The sequence below is a fragment of the Polyodon spathula genome, unplaced genomic scaffold, assembly GCF_017654505.1.
Source record: "Polyodon spathula isolate WHYD16114869_AA unplaced genomic scaffold, ASM1765450v1 scaffolds_3370, whole genome shotgun sequence".
Classification (NCBI taxonomy): Eukaryota; Metazoa; Chordata; class Actinopteri; order Acipenseriformes; family Polyodontidae; genus Polyodon; species Polyodon spathula.
Window position 1 is genome coordinate 28281 of NW_024474833.1, and position 9018 is coordinate 37298.

At 35.6% G+C, this 9018-nt stretch overlaps 1 pseudogene; it reads right to left on the bottom strand.

The window, feature by feature from the left end:
• Positions 1-6868: 6868 nt before the first annotated feature.
• On the bottom strand, positions 6869-8720 carry LOC121311925 (annotated as a pseudogene).
• Between the last annotated feature and the right edge of the window lie 298 nt (positions 8721-9018).

Genomic DNA, 9018 nt, shown 5'->3' on the forward strand with positions numbered 1-9018 from the left:
TTTCTTAATGGTAAAAAAATGATATTGCATTAAAAACGATGTAAAAGACTGGAAAATATAATAAAGTAAATGTGAAAAGATGGAAAAGACCGAAAACAGCGTTACGTACCAGATTCAAATCGACCATTCCCTGCTTAAGTTATTTAGGCATGCACAAACAAGCGCAGTGCTCTGCGTACCACCTTTTAGAACGTACCTGAAAATAAAACTACACCAGTTTCCTTTTATATCAAATTTGTATCTTCAGAACTACCACAATTGTGATTTAAACTTGTCAGGAAATTCTTTACCACAATGTAGTGGAAATACATTGTAGATGCCTGTCTGTGTCGCATTTTTACGCATACTGCGAATGTACAGCAATATCCAAACTTTTTGCATCACCTAGATTAAGATTAAGGACATTTAAATTATATATAGATAGATAGATAGATAGCACTCTCTCTCTCTCATATATAGCATTTAGTTATAGACACTACTGATATAATGATATTGCAAATGTCTACCGGAAGCCATAACAGTAATACAGTATTTTCATTTTGGATTTTGAAATGTGTCAGTTTTTCATTAATTATATGGAAAACTACAAAACTGTATGTAATTCAACATATTAACGTAACATTATTCAGCAGGTTTTGATCAACTTTATGAAGCAAAAATAATTAATTTTATATGGTGATGCAAAACCTCTGGCCATAGTTCTAGGTCATGGTGGTCTATACTGTGCGTCCTCACACAATATGTCGACCTTATGGAGGGAAAAAAAAACTGGAGGGAAGGCCCCTGATGAAAATTTGGGGGTCCCTTTAAAGTACAAATACTGGTTTATGGTGTAGTATTGATGCTTTGCTCATATGCACTCTGTTTTGAACTTACAAAGGTGTAATTCAAACAGGCCTATTCCTATATAATATTTTAATTACTTGTGAAAATACATGTGCAAGACAATGTGTTGGCTTTTAGCAAATGTTGGCACATGCACCAAGGGTCAATTTTTCATATGAAAGAATGTACAGTAGGTAATTTTGATTGCAGAAGCACATTCTTGTTAGAATTTAGAAAGCAGCTGTATCGGACCAAGCAGCTAATGCTGAAATTGCATAATTATGGGGGGGGGGGGGGGGTTAGTAGCAAAGTTTTGCATGAATCACCCTTTCATACTTTGAAACGGCTACCTTGATTTTCCTTTGTCAGTAGCAAAGTGAGCAGCTTTCCATATATTACGGGGATAAGCGGCTACTTTGCTACAACAACGAATTATTAATGTAGCCTATATAACACTCCCCCCCCCCTCCCCCCCCCCCCCCCCCCCCCCCCCCCCACCCCCCCCCCCCATACGTTCAAAGAATTTCAGCATTAGCTGCTTGTCCGTACGCTTGCTTTCTAATTCTAACAAGATGTTGCTTCTGCATCAACAATACCTACTGTACATTCTTTCATACATAAAAATGACCCTTGGTGCATGTGCCAACTTTGCAAAAATAAAAGCCAACGACATGTCTTGCACATGTATTTTCACATAATTAAATATTATATAGGATAGGCTTGTTTTAATTACACCTTGTTAAGTTCAAAACAGAGTAGCATATGAGCAAGCTCAAGACTACTCCATAAACCAGTAATTGTACTTTTAAGGCCCCAAATTTCTCAGGGGCCTTCCCCTCCAGTTTTTTTTCCCTCCAACGGTCCCGACTATTTGTTGAGGACGCCAGTATAGACACATACTATAACTATGGCCAAGAGGTTTTTGCATCACCATATAAAATTATTATTTTTTCTTCATAAAGTTTATACAAACCTGGGCTGAATAAGTTACGTTATGATGTTGAATTACGTCCGCTCGTAGTCCACTTTGTAGTTTTTCATATATACTTTTTGAAAACTAAAGTTTCAAAATCCACCATGAAAACATACTGTACTACTATTACGGCTTCCGGTAGCTTTTGCGATATCATTTATCAGATATTGTCTATACCTAAATTGCTCCTCCTATAGAGAGAGAGAGTGCTAGTCTATCTATCCTATCTAATATATTTAATGTCCTTCATCCTTCATCTAGGTGATTCAAGTTTGGATATTGCTGTACATTCGCAGTATGCGTAAAAATGCGACACAGACAGGCATCTACAATGTATTTCCACTACATTGTGGTAAAGAATTTCCTGACAAGTTTAAATCACAATTGTGGTAGTTCTGAAGATACAAATTTGATATAAAAGGAAACTGGTGTAGTTTTATTTTCAGGTACGTTCTAAAAGGTGGTACGCAGAGCACTGCGCTTGTTTGTGCATGCCTAAATAACTTAAGCAGGGAATGGTCGATTTGAATCTGGTACGTAACGCTGTTTTCGGTCTTTTCCATCTTTTCACATTTACTTTATTATATTTTCCAGTCTTTTACATAGTTTTAAATGTAATTTATCATATTTTTCCACCATTAAGAAAACAGTATGAGAATATTTAAATACATTAGGTCTTATACATTTTTTTTGTGCAACTCTGCGGTGGACTTCTCACTCTTGTTTGTAGTGAATGTTTTTTTTTTCTTTTAGGAGAAATTGATTATCTGTTTCTAGCTTAAGTTTGCAAAAAAAAAAAAGCATAATTAATGGTAAAAGTACCCATTTGACAATAGGAAAACACCCCATCAGACTAACTGATTGTACCTATACCAAAATCGGACAGTGCACCATTTTCAATGTGACAGTATCACCTTTTGACACTACAGGGGCCAAATTGTGCTACGCGTACCACATTCTGACGATGCACCACTTTAACACTACACCTACACCTTTTTATCCCCAGATTCTGTTAATTGTTAAGCAAGTTAACAAACTGAATATCCCTTATGCTACAACTCTACACTTAATTACCTTTTTTAAATGTCCCAAATATTCGTGTTTGTTTTTATTAAATATTTTCAAAATAAGCAACGACCTACAAAAGTCAATTTATTGCCTTTGTCATTACATTAGCCAATATATATAACACGATATAGTTCACATGTACTATATGATACTCGCTGTAAATAAAGCATAATAACAAATAATTTTATTTCGTAAAGGCTGCAAACAAGAAATGATTCAATTATAATTTCACATGAGCCTGACTGAAGGAAGCCTCATCAGCCTAGATTTTACAGGCCCGCGCTAGTTGTAAGACAAAAAGCACGTAAAGTTCAGTGACTAACAAATCTCTCTCATAATTTCATATAAAAATAGCAAGATATGATTTTTAAACTGACCTGATGCTCTCAGAGAAGGCCTCCCTGACAGTTTCTCAAATTTATTCAACAAATCCAAAAAGTTCGTATTTTCACTGCCTCCTATAGCTGACATGTTTTCTGAAAGTAAATTTAATAAATTAACAATAAAATGACAAAATAAACATTTCATAAAATATTTATGTGCGGGGTTTATTTTTCGCTTTTGTTGTTTCTCCCCAAACACAACAATCCTGTCCAGCTCGCAGACCAAAAAAAAAAAAAAAAATGAGTCCAATCTAAGGTGGCTTTAAATAACAAGAGCCAATCAGAAAGATCCTTATTACGACCTGACAAAGGGAAGGGTGCCGATTTAGTAAAAAAATACCAAAAAAAACAAAAAAAAAACAAAAAAAAACAAAACAAAACCAAAAATAAAAAAATAAATAATTTTTTTAAGTGACATACCAAAGGCAAGCATGTTAGTTAATGTTGACTTGACAGGCCGTTTGTTTTAAACCGGGTGAAGTTAGTTACTTATCTCCGATTTTAGACTATTCGCACAGGTACTTATTGAATACTACCTCACATTCGAAAGGTGAAATCACATTGATAGTCTGTATGTGCCACCTCAAGTGGGGTTTCATCTTAATGCGACCATTTCCCTTCAAAACAAAGCAAATTACAGAGCGGCACAAGCAGGTATTCATATTAGGCTATGCCATGAACTACACCCCCACCTTAACTATTTGCCACTTCTAAGGGTCACATAAGGGTTAATCACAGTGCTAGCCTTGCTGTGCCACCTCAAGCCGGATATGATTCATTTTAAAGCTTGAAAATTCTTCAGAATAAAGTAGATTGCAGTGGCACAACCAGGCTTTCGTAGGCTATGTCATGAAATATACCCCCTACCCCTTGTCAATAGTTGCCACTTAAAAAAATAAATAAATAAAAAAAAAGAACTGGCCCCGGCAGTCTCCAGCCCCGTCCCCCACTCCTCCCATATATACGTGGTATGCCATAGGCTGCTTGGCTGGAATTTATTTTCTTATGTTGACATCTACTTTTGTATGTATTTTAGTATTTGACCTCACGAGTGTGCACGGGGAAGGCAGCAGCAGGGCTGGTAGGTTACGTAATCACATACAAAGACATAAGCCTGATATACGGTCCTTGCAAAGGACCCGGCTCTTTTTGTACAGCGATTTCGGCGCTATGCTTTAGTGTGAGAGGTTCGGCATTCCCACCTGCCCTCTGCCTGTGGGTGGATTGCCTTGCTCTGTGTGGTGCGCCTGCCTGCGTTGACCGAGATCGCATCAGTATGCACGATTGTAGGCTATAAATAAATAAGTTACAAGTGCTATTTGTGTTTGTAACTTATTATATTATACATGTATACAATTTATGTAACACTTAATTATATATTTATTAAAATTACGATAGAACCGCCTAACCCAATATACAATTTGTTTATAATTAATTGTTCAGTGAATTCCTCTAATCATGTTGAATGCATTTTCTCTGGCACTATGCGCGCCTCCGCGATAAACTCAACATAACATGATTAGAAGTTGCCATCGAACATTTGCAACATTATAAGAACATTGCATATGCCTACAAACGTGTGAAGGTGGTGTATGTTGTACAACATGTATACTTACAAATGCGTTTAGGCAACGGAATATTCTGAGGAGGCACCAAAATGGTTCAAGATGAAGCGCTTCTCCTCCTCGCCTTCACGTGCGTTGAGCATTTCTTGGTCGCCAAGCAATTTTCGACGTGCAGCATTCTACGAAGATCCTAGCCACAGTTTGGGGATCATATTGAAGCACACCCCCTGATTTAAAGATGCACCAAAACTTAATTTTTAGAAAACTAAAGGTCCGCTCGATCACATTCCCAGGGGACCTGTGTGGCCTATTGACACGCCTGTTCTTCATTTAGACAAGTGTTAAAAAGGTCGCATTGCAAATCAAAGAAAACTTTATTGTAATATCTAGTATGCTGTTTTCTGTACCAAGATTTCATTATTTACTGGTAGATTTTTATTTGTATAATTCAAATAAAATCTACAGTACAGGTCACGGCCAATTGTCTTAGATGACATGGCATCTCAAGTCTAGGCTACAGTTACATTTCTTGGTAGTAACATTTACACTGGGGACTTCCCATGTCATGTACAGAACCATCAATCATGTAAAATGTGACCCAAGTATTGTTTATGGAACATTTAAAACATTACGAGGACTAATTCGTACCTATTCATAGCGTTAGTTACGCAAAACAAGTAGCCCCCATTTTAGATTCTTATACTTTGTGGTCAGAACCGTGGGGTCGTTTCGGGTAGGACAATCAAACAAATAAGTAAAAAAATTTATGTTTTGATTGAATTTATTTGGTTTTTTTACTTTTTCCATTATTTTAAAACACATTTTAAAATAATACTGTTTCAAGTTTACATTAGGGACTAAGGAAGACCTGTTATGTTCCTTTCCAAGTGCAAATTAATCCTGTAATTATGAACAATTAGTCAAGACTTTCCTGTTAAATTCCCCACGAGCAAAAGAAGCACTGCTGTTAAGATAATAACATTATTTCATAAATCAACAGAATTTGTGAAATCACATTAGCACGATTATTTAATAACGAAATAGGCATAATGACCACTTGAAAATGCCAAAATATGCTACATACCGATTTGTTGATTAACACTGGAGTTATCATTTATGAACTTTCCATTATTCAAATTCTACAGCAATAATTTCTAAACATACTGTAGAGGATTATAAATTGCTCCCCGCCTCCAGTTCTGCATATTTGGGTTTTAGTTTTTCAGAAAACTTTGTTATTTTAAAAACATGTTTTAATTAAATTGTTATTCATGGTAAAATTTCAGATTTCTGTAGGCTTATCCAATTACCACAGAACTATGAAACTTGGCCAAAGTGAAGGCTGAGCAAGAAGATTTAAAGATTACTACAATGACTATCTTCCTTGTATTTCCTCTTTTTAAAAATAATGCAATCCATTTGAATCCCCCCCCTTTTTTAATAATTATTAAATAAAACTCATGGTAATTTATTCAGCATCTTTATTATGTTGTTGATTCATCTTAATTCATTACACAAATAAGTTGAGTATAAAATGGATGGCCTTTCGCGATCTATATTAATCCTGTTTAGAAATGTCAAACTGAGCTGAGAAAACAAGTGTTAAACATGCCCAGCACAAAGAACAATACATATATTAATGCTACTAAATGTAAATGTAAAGGCAGGTGTATATAACTAGATAATAGTATATAAAAAACATAGTGCTTTGAAACTCTACCCTGTTCTTGGGTTCAGCAAAAAGATGTGCTAGCTAAAGTGATTTTTACTCAACACAAAAATATAAAAATATGGACATATGGCGTACTAATTGTAAAGTTGAATTTCACACAAAGAAGTTTACACTTGAAGAATATTCAGTAATGACATACATATTTCTAAAGTAAACAAATGCAACATTGAACCTCCTTATGAGTCCAAGACAAAAAAGGTGCATTTGGTGTCTAAAACACAATGAAGTGCCAGCTATACAACCAAGAAATAGGAAAATAGTGTAACTTTTTTTGAGACAATACAATATAACTAATACAATAAATATAACACAAGCTTTCTATTTAACTCTCATATTCCACATGTCTTGCTAATTCACTGGAGTTGATTTTTTCACTGAACAGCTCATCAAACCTGGCATTCTGCTTGGAAGTGAAATGATTTTTCCAGTCACCAACAGTACCTGAAAGACATAAAGTATTTGAATGTATTATTTGCATAAGTTAATAAATACCCTGTTGTTTTGGGCTTATCAATGCCCTCTTTTAGCATTGCAGTGCTTTAGTTTTAGTTCAGTGGTGATGAAACTCTTACCTTTCCTAAATATCAGCTTCTTGTTGGAAGTCAGTACGCAGACCGTGTGGTTTGGATTCACTTTCTCCTTCTCTGCCTTGTCCTTCATTTCACTGAAGGAAGATTTCTTTGAAATGTCTTTGACTTGATCTTCAGTGACATTGATGCCCAAAAACGTGCTGATCTCCTTGACATGTTTTGGAAGATCCTATGAAAAACATACATTTGACAGTTTAGTTTTACATTGAGGGAATGGCAAAATGTATTGGTGTTAATTGATTGAATTAACCCCAGTGGGATAGCATGGAAGAGAAAAGAATCAGACCATCATGTTCCAAAGAATCTAAATAATGTTTTCTACAAATTTCCCCAACATGCATCTGCTATGGGATATATAACAGGGATTGTTCCAGTTAACTTCATTCCTCAAAGTGACTTTTTAGTTCTACACTAATGTAAGACAATATCAAATGGATGATGTCCATGCCTGTGCTCCATTTTGAACTCACCTGCTTTAAGGACTCATAGTACAGAACAAGGACATTTTCATCAGTTTTACTCTTTTCCCAGCTGAGGACATGGTCAATCCAGGAACCGCACACAACTGCAATACAAATACAGGCAAAGCAAATTATTGTATCAAATTAACACTTTTGCATCATATATCATGTCTGATATGAAAATTAAAAGGACATGGTGGTAACTCTTTTAACAACATGCAGATTTAATTGATGTTCTTCACATTTTTCCATCTCAATCTAAACATTAGTCATATTTACCTTCTCCTTTCAAGAACATTTCTAAAAAGGTGGATCATTTCTCAATCTTGTGCAGATTGGGGTTCTGCTTGTAATAATGGTACAATGAAACAGCGGTGTCCTTAGGAATTCTGATCACATAAATCATCTGGAAGCAAGAACAAGATAATAATTTTATTTTGTGTAGATCAGACAACATCTCTTAATAATTTGGTGTTTGGTGTCGCATTACAACTTTCATCATAGGAAATAAATACGGTGACACGACACTCTGAACGGTAATACTCAAATAGCCGACACAATAGACTATTCGTTGTTTGTTTACCGACAAAAGTGTTACCTTGCATTTTTTTGTTTTGAACTGCACTGGGATCATCTCATAGTTGAGGTGTGTTGGGATGAGCCTCTTGTTGGGGAGGTTTCTCAGCTCATCGAATTTGGAGAGATCTCCGAACTCCAGAGGTGATGTCAGTGTCACTTTGCTAACCCCATTGTCTTCGCGTTGGCTGTGGTACAGATTCTTCATAATCTCTGTAAGCCAGTGCGTGCCTAGGAAGAGTTTCAAAACAAACATCAGTCAAGCAGTCTGTGTATACTGATCTACCAATTTCTGATAGACCAACTTTTAATAATTAGTAAAGTTCACGGAAAGATATCAAATAATATTCAGAAATGTGTCTTACCTGATTTTGGATATGAAACTAATAACACGTCGTCTTTTCTGGCTTCAAAGGTGTCCAGGGACTGAAGGAGCTTTTTTGATACTCTTGTAGAAAATGGAATGCCATTGAAGGTGTGAATGAGCTCAGTCTGTTCTGGCATCTTGTGTTGAATGTCTTTAGAGTTTGTCAAATGTCTTCAGAAAGAGCTTGATACTGCGTTATCTGGGTCCATGAGAAACATTTATCTTTCAGCTGGGAACCGGAAACTATCAGTTATGTAAAGGAATGTTTTAAGAAAGGAAATGGTGTATTCAAGTCTCTCTCGTAAAGATGATGAGGCATTTAATAGTACCACTAGATGTGAGGTGGATATGCACACAACTTTTTTGTTTTAAAGAATGTTTTATTAAGTACTTTTTTTTAAGAACCCATTTTATTTAAATCAGGTTTGTAGTTCATGAAACCTTTTTTCCTCTGTTTCAGAGAGTTTTTTCATTTTTT